This window comes from Martes martes, assembly GCF_963455335.1.
Source record: "Martes martes genome assembly, chromosome: 3".
In the NCBI taxonomy this organism is placed as follows: domain Eukaryota; kingdom Metazoa; phylum Chordata; class Mammalia; order Carnivora; family Mustelidae; genus Martes; species Martes martes.
The window spans coordinates 154,751,515-154,771,510 of NC_137890.1; the positions used below are offsets into that span (position 1 = coordinate 154,751,515).

Sequence of the window (19,996 nt, forward strand, 5' to 3'; positions counted from 1 at the left end):
CGCAACTCGTCTGTGCCCGTACATATTTCAGACGAGATCAGGCGCGTTCAGGGTGGTATGGCCGTAGACTGTGCCCGTACATATTTCAAAGGTCGGACCAAACACCTAAAAATATCAAAGCCCTGCACCCCTATTTAACGCAGATGGTGAAACATTGCAGAAAATCTCTACTTACTCAGTATTTAAGAAAAAATCCGCGGTGTACACAGGACTCACAAAAGAACACCCCAGGATAGGTATGGGGCCCAAAGCCCAACAAGAGGGGACGAGGCAGTGAAATCCACATCTCCACGTTGACATTTCCCAGCCCCCGGAAGTTAAGTATCTACAGCCACCATGTTACCGAGGAGAAAGCCGGGTCTCAAGTACAAAAAGTCATCATGTGTCAAAACCCAAAGGAAACAGAAGAGCAAGACTGGAACACAGACAGGTGTGTGGGACTAAGAGAGAGAGAGAGAACAAGTAGCCAGAGCAGCAGGCAGAGAAGGAGAAGCTTACCACCCCACCTCCCCCGCACAACTAACTACAGGCTGAGCAGGGAGCCCCATGGCTGGGCTGGATCCCATGACCCTGAGATCATGACCTGAGCTGAAAGCAGATGCTTAACCCACTGAGCCACTCTGACGTCCCTAGCCACTTAATTCTTAATAAGGATTTTCCTTGAAGCACATATGACTTTTGGATGTGCGAATCCGACTATTTCCTCACGGATTAATTGAAAAGAAAGAGCCATCTACAGGAGACTCCGGCACAGGGCCTGACACCAAGGAAAAGCCCAATAAATGGGTAAAACCACAGAAAAATCCCTATGTGAAGAGGCGGATAGGAGTATTTCAAGTGTGTGTGCGCGCGCACGTCCTCAAATAGTAACTACGATTCTGAGAAATTAGCATCTAAATGTCAAATTACCTGAAACTGAATTTCTCAAACTCTTAAAATGTTTATAAACAGAAGACAAAGTGAAGGAACCCATGAAGCTCCTGCCCAGAGGAAAGGAACAACTTGGCCCCTCCCCCCTTCCCCCCCCCAGGACTGGCTGGGCCCCATCAGCCGCAGCGGGGGTTACGGAGCACAGAAGGTTCCCTGGGCATCTCTCTCTGAGACCAACACACGCTCTTCCCCATGTGAACAGCCCCGAAATCACAGGTGGTTCTAACAAAATACAAGCCAAGTACGTGTACTACGTAAACCCCAAGAACTCATTTCTGATGTGCGCCACCCGGAGTCCACACTCTCTGACAAGGGCCTGAAAGGTGAGTGAAATGGGAAATCTGGGTTTCCTGGTCCAGCACTACAAATGGCAGACATCCATCCAACAGCTGCCGACCAGCACAGAGCCAGGACCCTGAAGGACAGGGCTCTCCTCTTGTGAACGTCTTGAACACTGATTTCTGAGACCACAAAGGGAAAAAAAAAATCCCAACTTCTAAGAGGGGTAATGGGATAGGGGTCACGGGGAGGACCGGGGGACCAGACCAGGGCCGATGGATGACCCGGTTTACCACACCCACCGTCCTCACGACCATCGACTGAGCGATTCTGGTCTTCAGTCCTGGGCCCAGCACTTCTCGTGAATTATTTATATGGATTGCATCGGCTCCAGTAATTATTTCCAGTGAAATTCCAACCCAGTGCTTTTATTTCCCATTCACACAAAGGACACATGCAAATATTTGACTCCCCTTCTCAAAGGGACAATTCTCAGGGTAATAAAAAAAATACTGGAATGCATCTGCACTTTTTTTTTTAGGATATTCCACTTACTTCTTTGTATCTAAAACCTATTAAAAATTCAAATCCTTTCAAAGCGGGCAGCGGAGTAAAATGGGTAAACAGAGGCGGGGTGAGGCTCTCTGAATGAAACGTTAAATGTCAGAGTGAGGGGGTGCCACTTGACAGAATTTATGAGTAAGCTGATTACTATTCACAGGCCAGAATTCTTAAAAGCCAGAAATTACTTCTGTCACATATTGTGCACTTGGAACTGCTAAGACGTCTAAGAAGAGAATATTAATGGAGCTTCCGAATGGTTATACGGTAAGTCACCCCCTGCAGTGTTCACCTTGGTCAGCCCATCTCCACCTGTCAATTCCCACATACGTGGGACGTGCTGTCTGGCACTGCGGATGTGGCTGTCAGTAAAATGTCACTGGTGACCAGTGGTGCCCAGCCTAGCAGGACAGTGTTCGTGAGGGAAGCAGCAGTCACCTCCCGACCTCGGGAGTCAAGGAAAGGTTTCTTGAAGGAGCCTGAACTAGGTCTTAGGGGCCAAGGACTCCCCTGGCCATAACAGTCTGAAAAGGCATTTGGCGAAGTCTTTTAACCTGTTCTTCCTGAAGACAACCACCCACGTCCATCTCCTTCCCTCGCAGGGCGTGAGGCCACTCACTGCCCTGCACTGCTGTGGGCTGGCCCCCGGCATCCCAGGTCCTCTGTGCGACCCAACCCTGGGTCCCTCCTGTCTCAACACCATCAAATGACCGTCCTAATTCTTTTATGTGAACATTTTCCCATGTTCTCTATTTTTCCTAGTATCTTCCAACTACCGTAACTGCACAGTTCTAACAAGCCAAACCCAGTGGCCCCCTGTCTCCTCGTTGTTGCTTCTCTGATCAACCCCACAACTGTCCTGTTTGCGCTGGGCTCCCAACCCCCTTCCTCTACACCCCCACCATCTCCAGCCTGGCTGCAAGGACACACCCCCTGCCTGTTCTCCCTCCTCCAGCTGCTTCTCTGCTCCCTCTTCATGAGGTGAGCCGGAACTGCGCTCCCAGACCCCCCCAGCTCATGCTCAAGTCTCCAGAGAGCTCTTCCACACTCGTGGGCTCAACCCCAAGGAAATGAGGCCTGAGCTGGCCCTCTCAAAGGGTTCTCGGTCAGTGAGGGAGACCCTGCAGGTGAACAACCCCAGGGACCCCTCCTTCAATTCTACACCCCAGGGGCCTGGCTTCCCTCTTGCTAGTGTCAGACCTGCTAACAAGCCTGGCTCAGATGTTTAAGGACACTCCCCCCTTCCCACGTGGCTTGCTGCCTCCCAAGGAGCTATCACATTTTACAACAATTTTACTGCTAATTGTGACAGAAAAAATAATCCGAGTTATATATGCAACCAAGCGCAGACAGACAAAACCCTTAACCAGGGAGCTTCTCCTGTCTTCACTTGGGTGGTCCCAGGAAGCTCCTCTGCTTTAACATTAGAGATCTGCTCATCAAACCAACCAAGTAGAGGTCTCTCCAAGGATAGAGCTCCTGGGTTCATCCTGACCCCCTTTTTCCATGAAGACCCTTTCTGTTCTAGACCAGCTAGAGCGACCAAGGAGGAACAAGTATGTGGATCACGACCCATGGCAGGGAAAGTGTCCATGGAGTAACATCTCCAATCGGCAACTGGAAAGATCTGGGCCTCTGCCTGCCTCACCTGGCCCTGAAAACCTTCCCTGGCTCCACAAGGGGAAAGCGGTAACTCCCTCCTGACCTCCGACACAGAGTCTGCCCTGTGTCCCAAAACACACTTCCGGTTTCCTTTCAACAGCCAGCCTCCCTCAGCGTAGAGCAACCTGGATACATAGGAGAATGGGGATTCTGATGGGGAGGTTTTGGGAACTGTCCAGGTCTGGGCCCCGCCCTCAGAGATCTGCTTTCCCCTGGGGATCAGGGGGCAAAGGTGGACTTAAAAAAACAAACAAACAAAAACAAAGCAAAACCCACCTCCCAGGTGATTTCAACAGAGTCTGCTCTGAAGCTGGCCAAAGCACGCCACCCAATGACATCCGAATCTTCTCCCTGCCCAGCTACTGGGCAGACATGGTCCCTGCAGAAGCCAAGCAACCATGTGGCCGCCTTTGTTAAGGGGGGCCAGCTGGTGGGTTCAGGGCAGTGAAGGGCGAGCTTTAGTCGGCTCTCACTGGCTCACACGGGTGGTTCAACCCGGTAGCTGCCCAGGGGCCACAGCGGGGCTGTTTAGACCACTCCACTGAAACCAGCAGGTCCAACAGTCAAAGCTCTTTGTTACCCTCCTCTGAGCTGGTTTATCAGCAGACCACACGCACAAGGGCTCCGACACTGGGAAGCCAGGGAAGGTCACCTGTATTCCCTTCAGGCCCCAAGAGACTAGAGCAAGCTTCCTGGTTCCTAAAAATGGGGCAGGTTTCCCTGAGTCCCACAGCCTGGGGGAAGGGGAAGGAGGGAGAGAGGAGAAGATGAATCACAAGAGTCTGGAACCACAAAAATCCTTCCACAGGAAGTATTCTTTTCAATTTGTTCAGAAGCGTTGGGCTAACAGGAACCAGCAGAGAGTTTCTCCAGAGACTGAGCTTTTAATGAGCAGATAAGAATAATCTCCTGAGTGTGTCATTTATTTCATCGCGAAGTGGAAGGTGGAATCCTTATCTTACACCTACTAGAGAGACTGCCCGTAATCTTTATCTTACTCTCATGACCTCGGTCTGCCCGGAATACCCTCGCTTCAGGGCACAAGGACAGACTTCCCGGGGGCTCCTGTCCCAACGGCAACACCTCAGTCTTCCAAAGGAACCAACCTGGACCCTGCAGAAGACAGGGAGAGGGCGCAGATCCCCGGGAATAAAGGTACAACTGGCTGCCTTCCACTCAGGCTGCAAACATTTTGCAGGTTTTAAGGATTTCATCACCTTCAGAGTGCAAGTTCTGTAACTGTGTAAGGAGGCTTCACACACCTGTCTTCATGCCCGAGCGCTTTTGATGTCAGCACCTTGGGAGATGTGAATAAAAGTGCTGGGCTCGGGCAGATGCAGGTTCGATTCCCGGCTCCAGCACTCTGGGACCCTTGTGCTGGGGGACTACGTAAATCCTCACAGCTTCTCTGTATGAGGGAACCCTTCATGATTTTGGTGAGGGTCTTAACGTGCGCTTGCCAGGCCCGGTGCTTCGTAAGCCTTCAGCAAATGATACCTCTTTCTAGCCCTAAAATATCCCAAATCTCAACTTAAATTAGGCGAACTCCTTCCTGAGATCCTATTGGCTTGCTGATGGGCCGGTCTGAGCAAGCGCTAGTCCACCTTGGGTGGGGGTGGCTGATGCACTCTGTGGGATCAACCCTTCCCCCTAGAAACACACTGCTCACCCCTTGATTTCTAAAATACCTTCTGAGAGCCCTGGCCTTCAGAAGGCTGAGTATTGACATCCTTTCCCTTAAGACACTGGGCCAGATGGCATCAGGTGCTGTTATGTAACTCACGGATGCCCCCGGGGGCCCACTGAAAAGCAGGCTCAGGCTTCCTGAGAGATCCTCAGTAAGTAGCAGGATTGTTCCCTGGGTGTTTGGGGACTCGGTGAATTATTCTTCTGTCACTCCTCCAGAGGGTGATGGCGGAATGCGGGGCTTCTATTGTGCCAATCCCTAAGAAGGTGGGCAGCCCAGCTCGGGCCCCCACATGGGATGGCCCCAGGCTCCCCTCCTGTCCAGGAGCAAAGCCAGCCAGAGCACTCTGAGTGAAGTCTCCATAGCTGTTCGGTGACCCCGGTTCCGGCTTGTCAGGCAGCGACCTTGGGACAAAGAAGTCCGAATGCCCAGCTCCAGGGCCTTCGGAAATATCCCAGGGGCCTGGCTCGAATTCTCAGGAGAGAAATCACACCGCCGTCCAGTACAGGTGCGGGATTTGAAAATAACAAAGCTAAGGAAAACCCACGTGGCTGGCCCAGGGCCCACTTGCTAAAACAGCAGCTGCTAATCAGTCAAAACAAGGCTCATACCCGAAACAGTGAGCCAGAGAGGTCTGCCCGGAGTCAGGGAGGACAGCAAGCGTCGAACTCCGTGGCTCTTAACCTTGCTCGGGCCAAGGGTTCCACTAAGAAACGGAGGGAGGCCAAGTGGCCTCCTCCCACAAGTAACTGGCTGGGATCTGAAGATTTAAATGCGGGAGGAGCCTCCCAAGACCCAAGGGCGTAAACCCCATTCGCATTAGCATACCTTATCAACAGACCAGAAACCATTAGAATAAGAAAAAGTCTGTTCCTGCAGCCACAGGAAAGCACTTCCAGGCTGCTGGGTAACGAGAAATCAAGTTAGCAAACAACAGCAAAGGAGAAAATCCAGGAAGACTCCCTCTTCCTCCCTCCACCGAGAAAATTAAGAGCATAATACTAACTGGCAGACAGCCCAGTTAAGGACACTTAGCAGCAACTTGTCCAGCCCCATTTCTGGGTCCTTCTGGAAATCCCCCTGTGTCTGGACTGGGATCAGCCACCAGACCTCGGGCAGATCAAAGTGCCGGTGGGATCAAACAATAAAAAAATGAAAACTATCAAATGACAGACTGAAGCCCCGCAGACCAGCTACGGGAGGCTCTTCCAAGCAAGGCTCGGTTTCACCGCCGGGGGAACAAAAGGCAACCTGTGTGCGCCTCTCCCCACTGGGGCTTTGCATACCTGAAATTAACAAATGGTGTGAGTCCCTATCCACTGTTGGAAAGGGCCACGGAGTGTGGTGCCTGAGTCCTGGAACAACAGGAAAAAATTAAAGCTCACAGAAGCTTCTCAGGCACCACAGATCTGAGCTGCTCATTGTTCATTTGGTAAACAAGTGAGCCATAAGACAAATCCCTAGGAAGCCAGGTTTGTTCACTTTCCGAGTCCTCCCAGAACTAACTGTTCCCTCCCAGATCAGCATGGCCTTGGCATTCCACAGATGGACAAGCACCGGGCCTGGGCAACGGGGGACCTGTCCCTTACCCTCTCCAAGTCCACCCATATGCAGAAAGCAAGGAGGGAGGAGGCCGACTGGGGAGTGCGCTCTCCTTCTAAGCATCCCCCCCACCCTCCTTGGACAGAATGCATAGAGCCCAGAACCAGGAACGTTCTCCAGGCTTCACTGGACATTCCTGGAGTCTGTTTCCTGGTCAGGACGGCCAGGTGGAAGGCAGACTGTTTCGCTGGATGACGACAGCAACGTGGAACAGCAAAATGCTCCCTAGCCCCTTAAAGTACAGTCGCTGTCCATCCAAGGATGTCAAAACGCTTCACAAACCACCCATTAATTTTTATGGTGGCCTGAGAAGCAGATTGAGAATCATTACCTTCATTTTTACAAGGCAAGGAACCCAAACCACAGGGGAAGGCAGAGAACAACCAGGCCAATGCAGTCTCACCCAACGTTCTAGGCTGATGCTCCCTTCTCTCTCCACCGCCCGCCCACAGAAGGGGAGCCAGCTCAGAAGGGAGCCAGGCCACTAAAGATAAACTTAGGTGTTCAGAGACCACTACCCTTGGAAGGCTGTGGAGAGGAGAGCTGTGTAAAGGGATTATTTTGATTTAGGCAAGAGAAGCCCCAATTGCAACTTACTCATTAAATCGGCAAGCCTGTGACCCCAAGAATGTAAATATTAAAGGTGGGTAGGAACAGTGGGATCACGGATGTCTTCTGTCTTACTGTTCATATTTATTTTTGTTACCACGTTTTCTACCCAAAGCATACACTGCTTCTGTGATCAAAACAAAAGTTATACGAACTTATTACTGATAAAGGACACAGTACAAATCTGCTGCACTAACTCGCCGAGAATGAGCACGAATAAAATCCAGCCCGGCGTCCTCTCTCGAAATCTCACTGCTGGGGAGGATCCGCAAGCCGGTCAGCACGTAGAGGGCCCGCGGCTCCCGCGCCGCCCAGCACCCCGGGGAAGGGCCAGCGCCGGCCTGGTCCCCCGGCTGCAGGAGCGGCCGCTGGCCAGGAGCCGCCCGCACTCTCGGGCACCACCAATCCGCAGCGCGGAGCGGGCTTCCCGGGAAACATCACTTAGAGAACAACGTGCCTCTCCTCCAGCCGTCCCCACCCGCCGGCAGCCCGCGCTGTCAGCTCGCGGCTGCTCGCTCCCCGGACGGCCCAGCCACAACCCGGGATTTGTACTTCCATCCTAGAACCAGGCATCTCCGAAGTTGAAATATGCATTGTCACCAACAAGTTTAACCCGGGACCGCGTGCCCCCCTCTCCTCCCCAGAACCGCGCGAGGGGGCGCCCCGGGGACGCGTGCGGTCGCCGCGCCGGGCCACCCCGCAGGGCCTGCCCAGGAGGCGCCAGGGTCGGGGGAGGGGGCTCCGCGGGCGCACGCGGGGGCTCCGACAGCGGTTCGGCGCCGGGAACCCCGGCCCGCCCGTCTGCGACCGCGTAACCCAGGCGCCGGGGCGGCAGCAAGGGAAGAGAGGCTTCCCGAAGCCGCCCGGCGCCAGCCGTGCCGGGGCACCCGGACCCCGAACTCAGGCGGCGGGGGAAGGATCGGCGCCCACGAGGGGTCCGAGCCCGCCGAGCCCCGGCAGGCGCTGTGGGAGCGAGGCCGGGCACTGGGCGGGAGCGGCCCGCAGGGGACCGCCGGACCGCCGCCTGCCTACCTGGCTCGCATTGCGTCCCCGCCGGCTCCTGCGGCTCTCCTCACGGTCTGGGAGCTCGGCCCGGCCGGGGGCGCGCGCGGCTCCGCGGGAATCTCCGCGCGAATCTCCGCGCGGCGGCGGCGAGCGGCCGGGACCGCCGAGAGTGCCCCGAGCGCTCGGCCCGCGCCTCCGCGGGCGGAGGGTGGTCCCCGCGCCGGGGCGGGGCTGCGGGGGCGGGGGCGCGGCGCGCGAGGCGGGGCGGGAGAGAGGGGGGGCCGGGGGGGCCGGGGGGGCCGGGGGGGCCAGGGCGGGAGGGCAGGGGTGGTCTCCGCGGGGGGTGGAGCCTGGGGGCAGGGCGGAGCCTGGGCCGAGGCGCCTAGCGAGACAGGGGACGGGGAGAAAGGGAGACGAGGAGGGGGACACAAGCGCAGGCCTCCTGAGGCGGATTGGGCGGGGGCGGGGCAAACGCGGAGGGGGCGTGGCCGATCTGGGGCGGCCCAGAGGCAGGGGCGGGGTGTGGACAAGTTGGGGGGATCTGGGGGTGGGGGGGGGGGGGAAGGCCGAGGCCGAAGGGGCGGAGTTTAGCCAAGGAGGCGGCTAGGCTGGGGCGGGGTAGGAATAATTAGGGGCAGGGCTAAGGAGGGACTGGGCTTAGCTGAGGCCGCCGAAAGGCCGGGAGGGGGAAATGTGGATAATTAGGGGGCGGACCGAGCCCTTGTTGCCCGGAGGCCGGGGGCGGGGGAGAGCGCGAAGGGGGCGGAGTCGGGCCGGGGCCACCGGGAGGCCGGGGCGGGGTGTGCTTTGCCGGGGCTGGGCGAGCGCGCAGGGGCGAGGCGGAGCCGGGGCCGCGGGGAGGCCGGCCCGGGAGCGAGCTCGCTGGCAGGGGGTGGCGCCGCGTCTCCCGGAGCCCCAGCTGGGACCCCGCCTCGGTGCCTCCTAGTCTTCCTCCTCCGGGCGCCAGCCGGGGAATGGGGTCCACGGCTCGGTTCTCGGAGGGCCCCACGCGGGGACCCCTGGGTGAGGTACGGCTCCGCGGGCGTGGGCCGGGACTCGGAGGGTGGTCCCTAATGCTGAGAATCCTGCTTCTCACACACGGTGGGAGGAAGGCAGTGCAGGGCGGTGGGGGGCACGAGCGAAGTTGTAAAGTAAGTCGACAAGAAAGACAGTCACATGGAACCTTACAAAGAAAGAGAACTTCCGGCTGAGCAGAGTACGGGAGGAATACATAGTGTCATAACCATTTATACTTGGTCCAGCTAGTGTCCCCATGTCTGGCACCTGAGAAGCACTCAATAAATTGAACCACCACCTACTGTGTGGCAAGCACTTTCCATGGAATGACACAGCTAATCCCCCCAAAATCCCGTACTTGGCTACTCTTTTTAGTCCATCTCACGCGTGAGTGGACTGAAGCTCTGAGGGTTGATTTGACAGTGAGAAAGTAGTACAACCAGAATTTGACCTGAGGTCACTTCGGAGGTTAGGCGCTAACCACTTGGGGGACTGCCAGCTGCCTTCCTGCAGGACTGGAGTCCCCTGCAAGACTGGAGTCCCCCTACAATGCAGAAAGGAGGAAGCACAGGTCTTCCCCTGGACAAAAGCTCTCATACCCTGATCCAGGTCCAGACCTAGACATCTCAGGAGGCGTTTCTCACCATTACCTAGCAAGGCAGATATTCTTACTCTCATTTTATAGGTGACTTTAGACCTTTATGTTTATCATGATCTCATGGGGCACATGAACCTAAATTCAAACCCTGGAATTTCTGGATCCCAAGTCTTTGCTGCTCCCTCTGTCTTGAAGATCTCCCATTACCTAAGGAATCTGTTTTTCTTGATCTGCGGTCCATGTTGCATTTTCAGAAGGATTCACAGGAGGACAGAGACGTGGTTCAAGAAGGTTGGAGATCGGGGGCTCTGATTTGGGTGTGGGCAACTGAATTCCTGAAAATGGATACAGTTAGCCCTACAATGTATGCTGCAGGCTTTGAAAGGAGCCTCAGAGAGGAAGAGGATGTCCAGGGGGCATGGCAGGAGCCCAGGAAGTTCTCAAGGGTATGGGGACATGCAGGGAGCACTGACCCAGGACCCAGCCTACTCGGCTCCAATCTCTGGCAAGTTATTTACCTCTCTCAGTTTCCTAAATGAGTATGAAAATTCAATGCGACCTGTGGTGTTTAGCAGATTAGCACAGATTAGCATTCAATGACTGGCACTGGTCGGCATTCAATAAATTTCAGCTGCTATTCTGAATGACATCCTTGCTGTGTAAAAATGTCTGTGATGCATAAGAAAAGACAAACCAGTAGAAAATTAGGAAATAAACAAAAGGTATGAAAAGACAATGCCCAGAGGCCCCACAAATGGTCCAACAGCCACGCTGATAGAGGGAGGAAAAGCAACACATAAGGATAAATCAAATAAGAAAGCCAGAGTCCCATCTGGGAGAAGCTGAGCTCATTGAGCGGTAAGGAAGAGACAATAAAATCACAAAGAACAAAGTACTGTGGACATGCAGGATACCACGCGAAAAAATAAAACGCTCGCTCATTTTGCCTGGGGGCACGCAGAGAGCCTGCCTGATGGTGTCCGTAGTTGTACCAAGGGGACTTGGCTTTCACGATACCATCAGCATCTTTACATCCCGGGAGAGGTATTCCCAGAGGTCAGAATGTCTAAAGACAGTGGCGGAAAAAACGAGAGCATACTGTGTATACTTTTACCACCATAGCTTGAATTGCACTTGAGCCTGGTAGGAGCTGAGTGACAACGTTACACGATTAGGTGGAGGTTCGTGTGTGGACCATTTCGCCTTTCATGGCTCTGGAAGCCAAGGAGATCTCAAGATACTGCTTCCAGTTGAGTATATGCTTACTCATTCCACCAGCTTTTCTTACTTGCCCTTCCAAAGACAAAAGGAAAAAAAAAGGTAAGATATTCCTAATGTTCAGTTACTCGGTAAGCATTTCTAGTGGGAACACATACAGCAAAATCAATAACTTGGTGTTTTAGGTGTGGAACTAATGCACGTTTGTTTCAAAGGATACAAACGATCAGAGATGGGTGTGGTATAACAAGTGGGCATCGATCCCCAATTTCATACCCTCTCCCAAGAGTCCACGGTCGTGTGTGAATGAGTGTACACACCTCGTATCTGTAGACACATGCTCAAAGACATTGAGAATGGGGCAGTGCTTGCTAGCAAGGACTGAGTGAGATAATGTGTGCAGATAGACCATCTATGAACATATGCTACCGTCATTATTACTAACACACACACACTTGCAACTTGTGCTTTGAGTTACTTAAAACCCGAGAGAACGATACTAGTTTTGCATCAGCTGTACATAGAAATATCTTTTTTCAAGCCTCCTTGATAAGTAGTTACCAAGGGGGCAACCACGTTGCTCTGAGGCGGAAGGGTTGATGAGATGGTCCGAGAACGTGAACTTCAGGCTTCAGCCTTGCCAGGTTTCCCCCTGAATATGGGCTCCTTAAAAAGGGAGTGCAGGGAAAATGCCTAGGAGATCTCTTGTGGGTTAGAAAGTAAAATACACCTGTGGGTTACAGGAAAGGCATTGGGTGGGTTTGGAACATGCACGTCTTTTATTTCTTTTTTTTTTTTTTAAGATTTTTTATTTACTTATTTGACAGACAGATCACAAGTAGGCAGAGAGGCAGGCAGAGAGAGAGGAGGAAGCAGGCTCCCCACTGAGCAGAGAGCCCGATGGGCTCGATCCCAGGACACTGGGATCATGACCCGAGCCGAAAGCAGAGGCTTAAACCACTGAGCCACCCAGGCGCCCCCATCACATCTTTTATTTCGATGAGCAATAGGTTAAACTTAATCCACCCCAACTGCCACCACCAAAGATTCATGCTAGGGGCTTCGCAAAATAGATACCTACTCGTGCCAGGCCCTGAGAATCAGAGGCCGAGAGAGCCAGAATCAACTCCACTCTCTCGGTGCCGAGAGCCCAGTGGTGATTTGAGACTGGAGAGGGGCCAGCCTGCTGGTGGCACATGCTCTCAAGGCAAGCGCCGGGGGCTGAGAAAGGAGACACCTGCCTTAGGGATGACAGCCAGACAGGGCCCTCTCAGGAGAGATGACATCAGACCCAAAGTGAAAGAAGCCAGGGAGGGGCAGGCCAGGCAGAGGGAACAGCATATGCGAAGACTTCGAGGCCAGAAAAAGCTCTTCACGTTTAGGAAACTGAAATGCTGTGTGGCTGGGGTGAAAAAGTGAGCTGAAGAATGGGGACAGGTGAGGACGGACAGATGGCGGGGGCTGGACCCCCCAAAGCACATTGCCTGTGTATGGGTGTGGGGTGCTCAGATGCTGCTCTTTCCTCTGCCCCTCCTGGGACAGCTCAGAGAAAGTTGCTTTGCCAAGAATTTGAGCAGGCACTGGCTTTTTAAGAGAGTGTCTGTTGTCAAAAAATGTTGGGTGACCCGCTTGCCATTCTGGGAAGCCTCCACCCTTGCAGCCCCGAGAGGCTGTAACACTGAGCCCTCCATCTTGCCGTTGTCCTTAATTACTCCAAACACACAGGGGCATAACTAGGGCAGCGAGGGAGCAAGCGATTCTCTCGCACAGAATCCAGAAGGGATGCAGACAAAACAGTCTGCTGAGGGGAGTTCTGTGACTTTCTTCGGGAAACTTCTAGAAATACTTCTTAATGAATATTCATTTTCTCACTCATTTTATTCAGTTACTCATTTAACAGTTATGTCTAGAATGCTTACTGTACATCAGGTGGTGTGCTAGACTCTGGGGATAAGAAGATGAGTACGTTCTAGATCCTTCTATCTAAGAAGCGCACAGCTAGGGGAACAAGCAATTAGGCTATAGAGTGGTTCGAGGGCAAATGCGTGCCAGGATAGCCACCTGACCCAGCCTAGATGCAGGTGGGGGTGGGCATCCTCATGGCCGGGGTGGCAAAGGTTGAGTTTGTAATAGTTACAGGGGAGAAATGGGAGGGGGACAGTGTCCAGGCAGGGTCTGCCAGTGCCAAGCTTGGAGGCTGGAGGGGCTGTGGGCAGGGAGGGAGCCGCGTGTGGCATGGGGCAGGAAGTGTGTGTGGACACACAGGCTAGCTCCAAGGCCGGGGAGTCCTCCGGGGTCCAGGACCCCAACTGCACAAGGCCAGGCCTCCCCACGGGGAGTATTTCAATGTCAAACTGTGAGAACTTAATAAAAGTGCTCAGTCAGTTTGGGAATAGAAGAGAGACGTGACAGTTTTGCAACCCGTGGCCAATTTTGTGAGTAGAAAATAGCATGAATAGCAGAAAAGTCTGCCCGGAGGTCTGAGATTTACCCGGATTTCTTTGGTGGTGTGCACATGGCTTTTCCACATGGTCCTTTCCTCCTCTTTTTTTTTTTTATTTAAGAATTTATTTATTTATTTGTCAGAGAGAGAGAGCACAAGCAGGTAGAGTGGCAGAGGGAGAAGCAGGCTCCCCACGGAGCAGGGAGCCTGATGCAGGCCTCTATCCCAAGACCCCACGATCATGACCTGAGCCAAAGTCTGACGCTTAACTGACTGAGCCACCCTGGCATCCTGCTTCCTTCCTCTCTTACTGTTGTGTGTGATGATAAGCTTTCTTGGTCTTTTTGTCATCTTAGTCACATTTTTGTCTTCACTGCCCTTACCTGAGCCTTGAGATTACATTTCAATAGCATACTTCTCACTGGGCCAAGATAAAGTTCTGGTCAGCATGTGGTCTTTAACCCCCCCAAAAGTTAACAATAAGCATTTGAATTATCGGCTTCCAACATGTGTTTGGATTATCTCGTCCGCCGTCTGAACCCCCTCATTCCTTGACGTGATCCAGTTTTCCTCTGGGGAGTCATGACCCCATCCCCAACTTCAGGCCCTGCCAATCAGAACCTCCAAACCTTAGGGATGGGCACGTGACTCAAGTCAGGACTTAAACTTCAGGATTTTTCTGAAAGTGTCATGGGTGGGAAGCCACGTGGAGACATGGTGGCCTTTTGCTATTGCCAGGAGAGGGTCCAGCTGAGCCCATCGAAGGGAGGGAAGAATTTGGGCTAGAGAGGGACACGTTCTGGCAGCATCACTAGAAGCCCTGGAATATAGAAATTTCCGGGTGACAATGATGATAATCGTCACCATGATATATAGTCCCTGGCAGGGACCCTGCACCTCGTACCATCTCTGGGCAACTGTACTCAGGCCCCAAAGCCACTCACTGAGGTGGGCCTAACCCTCATCACCCCACTTCAGAGTTAGGGGAACTATTTCAAGAGTCCCCAGGACTTGTTTCCACCAGACATGGAAAGACGCACAGCCATGAAGTGACTGTCATGAAGGAAGAAGTGTCTCCCTAGAGACAGGAGGGCTGGTGTGCGGGGCTGCATGGGGCCACACCAGGGTGAGCTGGGAGGCAGAGGCAGTGGGGAGGTAAATCTCAGCAACGGGAAAGAAGGGGCGAGGCAGGGCAAGCCGGCTTGGGATTCACCATTTTTGAGTAATTGCAGCAGGCTCTCGGGTAGGCGGCTGTCACTAGTTGTCCGGTACCTGGCCTTGGGATCATTCTGGCCACCAGACAGTGGCTCAAAGTGGAAGGCCCAGTCAGGGATGGGGATGGGGATGAGCTCTGGGTTGATTGAAAAACATACTTGTAGGCCAGTGGTTCACTATCTGGAGGATGTAAATATCCAAGTATCAGAGTCCAGAAAATAAAAAACGTGGTTAATACAGAAACCAAGGCTCAGAGAATTTGAATGGCTCCGATGAGACCACAGCTACAGCACAGGTAGAAGCCAGCTATAGGTCGGCCTCATTCCAGGATCTGAACTGCTGGACACTGCTCAGTGCCTGGAGACCCGTGTCTCTTGTCCACTTGGCATCAAGGGAGGTGTGACTCTAAGACAGTCTTGGTCTTTACCTCGTGATTCATTCTTCCCTGGCTGCCAGCAAACCTCACTGCTTATCTGAAAGCAGACAGCTCCATCCCAGAGATGAATCCAGAAGCTGTCAGACTGACCTTCTGCTCTGGTCTGGAGCACACCAAGCATCGGCTGGAGCATGACAGAGGAGGAGGGGATGGTATTGGGAGGTGGCCTGCTCTGGGCTTGGCCTTGGGGTCATTCCTCTCCAGGGGCCTCCCTTTAAGCTGGTCATTCAGTGTATCAGCCAGAGGGTCTCCAGCTGCTCTCCTGGGACAAGGTCACAGTAGGGTTCAGGAAGGTCAGAGGATAGGGGACCATTGGCCCTCAGACTTATCCTTGCTCCCTCTACCTCCCTAAGGGTACACTTGGTACACTTGGCGAGAGGGTCCATGGGGCCACCTTATTTTCCTCTCTGAGCTTTGGAATCCGAACTCACGTTGACTAAGGAAAGGGGGGCCTTCTGTTTCTGGAGTCTAATATGTGAGGGTTTCTTTGAGACAGCCATGAAAGCACTTGTTCTCAAAGTATGAAGCATATTAAAAACATACAGCACTATACTGTGCTGTAAGCCACAGCCACCCAGCTCTCATATCTGATATCGAGTTCCCGTTCCTCCTCATGGAGGGGCCGTGTGCGGACGTCAGCGCCAGGATGCTTCCTGGTCCCTTGTAGTCCTGATCTATGTCATCTGCACGAGCACCCCCAACCAGGTCCTTGTCACTGCCTCTTTCAGACAGGGACTTGCAGGCCAGTGTGACTGGCGCTCTGTTGATGCTCTTGCTCAAAACGTAGACTTTGAGTGCTGAGACTTTATCAGCTGTTTCCTCGAGAAGCTCTTCCTGACGCTGACTCTGCGCCGTGCCTTGCAGGCGGGACCACCCAGGCCGAGTGTGGGGGCTCTCTGACCCCCTCACCTTTGCATCTAGCTTCTCGAGCAGCTGCAGAAAGAGTCCATCAAAGGCACAGACTGTCTCCATCACCTTAGGATCCAGAATGTGCTTCCAGGGCAGCACCTTCCCCAGGGAAACACTGAGTCAGACTTAACGAACAGTTCTTGAGGGCTTCTCAACTTAACCTAAGCCAGATGTGAGGCTAAATACTTTATCTCATATTATTTTCATTTTTACCGAAATCATTCTAAGCAATGAATTAGGTTTGCTCGAGATCACGTGTAGCTAGAAAGTGGCGTACCAGAGACTTGAACCCAGATCTCTTTAAGATCAAATGTCCTTCACAGCAAGTCTTGTGCCTGCTACTGCTTACTAACAAGGAAAGCTTATGTGATCCTACGGGGGCCCTCTGCCTGCGTGACCCTGAACAGCTCACTCTTCTTCTCTTAGCTTGAGTCAAATCAGCCGGTGGACCAGATCGTCTCTGAAGTCCCCACAAGCCCTAAAACTCCATTACGGACTGAACTGTACCCCCCCCCAAAGTAGTAAAGATTGTGGGGGCAGAAGCTACGGTTTGGCGGCCGAGTGAAGGGTCTCAGTTTCAGCCTGGCTGTCTTAGTGGACAGCACCTCCCTCCGAGGGATGGAGAGTCTCAGAGGTTCTGGAGGGAATGGAGGTCAGGTTTGGGCATGTCACGTCTCAGATGCCTTCACTGTGGGTCTGCTGCTTCATTGAGATGTACGGGCTGGAGTTGTGGATTTGGAGTCATTGGGATGAAGGGCTTAGCTGAACCCTGGCTGAAGAGGGCTGAGGCTCCTCTACGAAATATACAGAGAGAGAAGGCATGACAGCAGCCTGGAGAATGCTGGCGTTCTTTCCTTGGTGTGCTGGGGTCTTTGTCACTTACGCCCTGGCACCTTGACTTTCATGGTCCCTCCGGTCTAGTAGGTGCCTGCCTTGGCATCTTTGGACCTGCTGCCTTATCAAACCCGTGCCCCTGCCTCAGGTCCTCATATTGTTCTATCTCTGACCAACCGTGTCCTTCTTGGAGAGGTCTTCTCTGATCACCTTTCTCCCTTCAGAGACCTCCTCAAGCATTGCCCCTGACCAACTCTGCCTTGCTTTATTTTGCTGCCGAGCACACGTAGCCCATAGACATCAGATAACATATTTATCCCTTACTTCGTTATCACTCCTTCCTTACTCTTCCTCCCTCCTCCCCGCCCCATCCTGGATCTTAAGTTCCTCGAGAAGAGAGGCTATTGTCACAGCTTTATCCACCAGCCAATAACTGATGTTCCACTGCTATTGCTGAGTGAATAAATGAGCATCCCAAGAGGAGTTGGAAGCCAAGACTATTAAGGGACAGTAAAGAAACAGGAAGGAAGTCCGGGTGGATAGGATCCTTTCAAGGTGGGTCAAGAAAAGATTTCAAGCATAAGAGTGGGTCAGCAGGGTCAGGTGTCCCCAAGATGGCTCAAAAGATAAATGCAGGAGTACGTCCATTGGCTTGGCTGTAGAAAAATGGATCTCATGGGGATGTTGCAGCGGGGCAGAGGGCAGATTGCTGTGACTGGGTACAGCGTGGATGACCAGCGTTCAAGACTTTCTCAAGAAATTGGCTGTAAACATGTGAAGACAAAGATGACGATAGCAAGAGGGTGACCACTTTTTTTTTCCCCCCAACTTGTTGTATGATGGTTTGGGGTATGACATTCAGCTAAATGAGGGTACACAGTCTGAAAGGGAGTCTGGAGAGGACCATTCCAGATTAGGAGGCCTTCGTGATGGGGGCAAGAGCCAAGGTGTGGCCGTGAAGGTGGGGTGATGGGGCTACCACAGAGGCTCTGCCTCTCTTTTTCTCTTCAGTACTTAGCCATTCATCTGTCTGAGATCAAGTCTGGATGAGATTCCCTTCCCGCCTCTTCCCTTCCACTGCTCCTAGTTCCCATTAAGGGGTGTTCTGAGAAAATGCGCTTCAGTAAATACCTGTTTTCTACTGGGGAGAGTGCTCATAGAAGCAAATAGAAGGACCACAACCCGCTGTCTAATAGATGAGGACGTAAGTGTATGTTTCTGTCTTCCCAAAATTTGTACATTGAAATGCTAACCCTTCCCTATGGCATGATGGTGTTTGGAGGCAGGGTCTTTGGGAGGTATTAGGTCATGAGGGTGGGGCCCTCCTGCTGGGATTAGTGCCTGAGCCGGAGACCCCTGAGAGCTCCCTTGTCTCTTGGCTCCCCATCATGTGAGGACACGGCGCGGGGGGAGGGAGGCAGGTGCAGGCTGCAAACCTGGGCGAGGACTCCCACCAGAGTGGACCCAGGGGCAATCTGGGACTCCCAGTACCCTGGAACTGTAGGAGGTCGTTGTCTGTGGTGTGTGTAGTGGCCACTGAGCTGACCAGAAGGAAGAGAGAAAGAACATTGTCGGGGACAGCTCTAAGGATTATGAACAATAGCATTTCAGAGACAAGAGGACCAAAGCCCATAATGAGAAAAATAGGGGATTCAAATATATATCACCCTTGACTAGTCCTCAAAATTGAGGAAAGTCATGAGGCCACCCTCCCATGGCTGGAAAGAGCAGGCAGTGAGCAGAGTTAAACACACTGAGATAAAGTTTGGCCTTTCTAAATACAAACCCACTGTCTCCCTCTGAGGATATTACAACGTCTGCTTTCTTGTTGACTTCAAGGGCTGGTTTCCCTTAAAGTTAAGAATGTATTTTAAAATCCATGATATAACAATTGATGGACTTAAAAGGCTATTTGCCCTACAATCATGAAGAAGTCTTCTATAGGGCGACAGAAAAAAAGGGGGGAAACCCCCACCCAAACAAAATAGAACAGAAGGCAGCCAGTCAGAAAACACAAAAGAGCATAAAACAAGATGCAGAAATATCACTGAACAGAAATGATGATGATGAGTACAAATGGGTTCATTCTTTAAGTAAAAGGGAAAAATGTGATTAAAAAAAAACAACTTCCAGTGATTCACTCCTCACGAAGGGTGGGCCTAAAACATGGTGAGAAAGGGATGAGCAGAGGCAAGCAGGCAGCATTTGGAGAGAACGGGAAAGGGAGGCAGAGTGTGTTAACATCATCGTGGCAAGTGAAAAGCATCCCCCCGTGGGGGGTGGGAGGGGATACAGAGGTCAGTTCATGTGGATGCAAGAGGCATACACACTGTACCACCGGGAAGGGGGTGCTCACCTGTCATCTGTGTGCTGACCATTCCCAAATTACACCCCAGGTTGGGTCTATCCTTTCATGTCTGTAACTCATTCCTGCCTGACCTGAGTACCTGCCAGCTGATCAACCATCCCAGTTGACCCAGGACCTCATGGTTTCCCGGGACTTTTGGTACTAGGCTGGGACAGTCCAAGGCACATCAGGAAGGTTGGTCCGCAAGAGTCCCTCTGTCATGGAGAAGGGACACACCCGGTGGAACAAAAGAACACACGAATGATGACGTATTAGTCAAGAACCTTCCTGAATACACAAGGCAACTTCCCAAAATTTGCTCCTTTAAATACATTTTTAAAAGCAGTATAAAATGACAAAACACAACTGCGTGTGTGTGTGTGTGTGTGTGTGTGTGTGTTCCATTTGGCTATCTTCTACGGAGATCATTCCGGAACATCTCCACTCCTCCCAACCCTCCCACTGCCTTTCAATTTGTTGGTATCCCTTTGTTTTGCCTCCCAAAAGTTTAACTTTGCGTACATTTTAGTTTCCTAAGATTTTGGATTTCTTCAACTTTGTTAAGTAAGTTTGGAATCCCCAGATAAAGAATGAAAATAGACTCGCCATTTATTACTAACCCAAGACGTGTTTCCTTTTGCTGG

At 52.5% G+C, this 19,996-nt stretch overlaps 1 protein-coding gene across 1 annotated transcript in view; it reads right to left on the bottom strand.

Moving 5' to 3' along the window:
- Positions 1–8,501, bottom strand: part of SH3BP4 (SH3 domain binding protein 4) — an 82,536-nt gene extending 74,035 nt beyond the window's left edge. Inside the window, exon 1 of the mRNA XM_080797855.1 lies at positions 8,363–8,501. The gene's annotated coding sequence lies outside the window, so the exon portion shown is untranslated. The remainder of the gene's footprint in view (positions 1–8,362) is intronic.
- Positions 8,502–19,996: the final 11,495 nt, after the last annotated feature.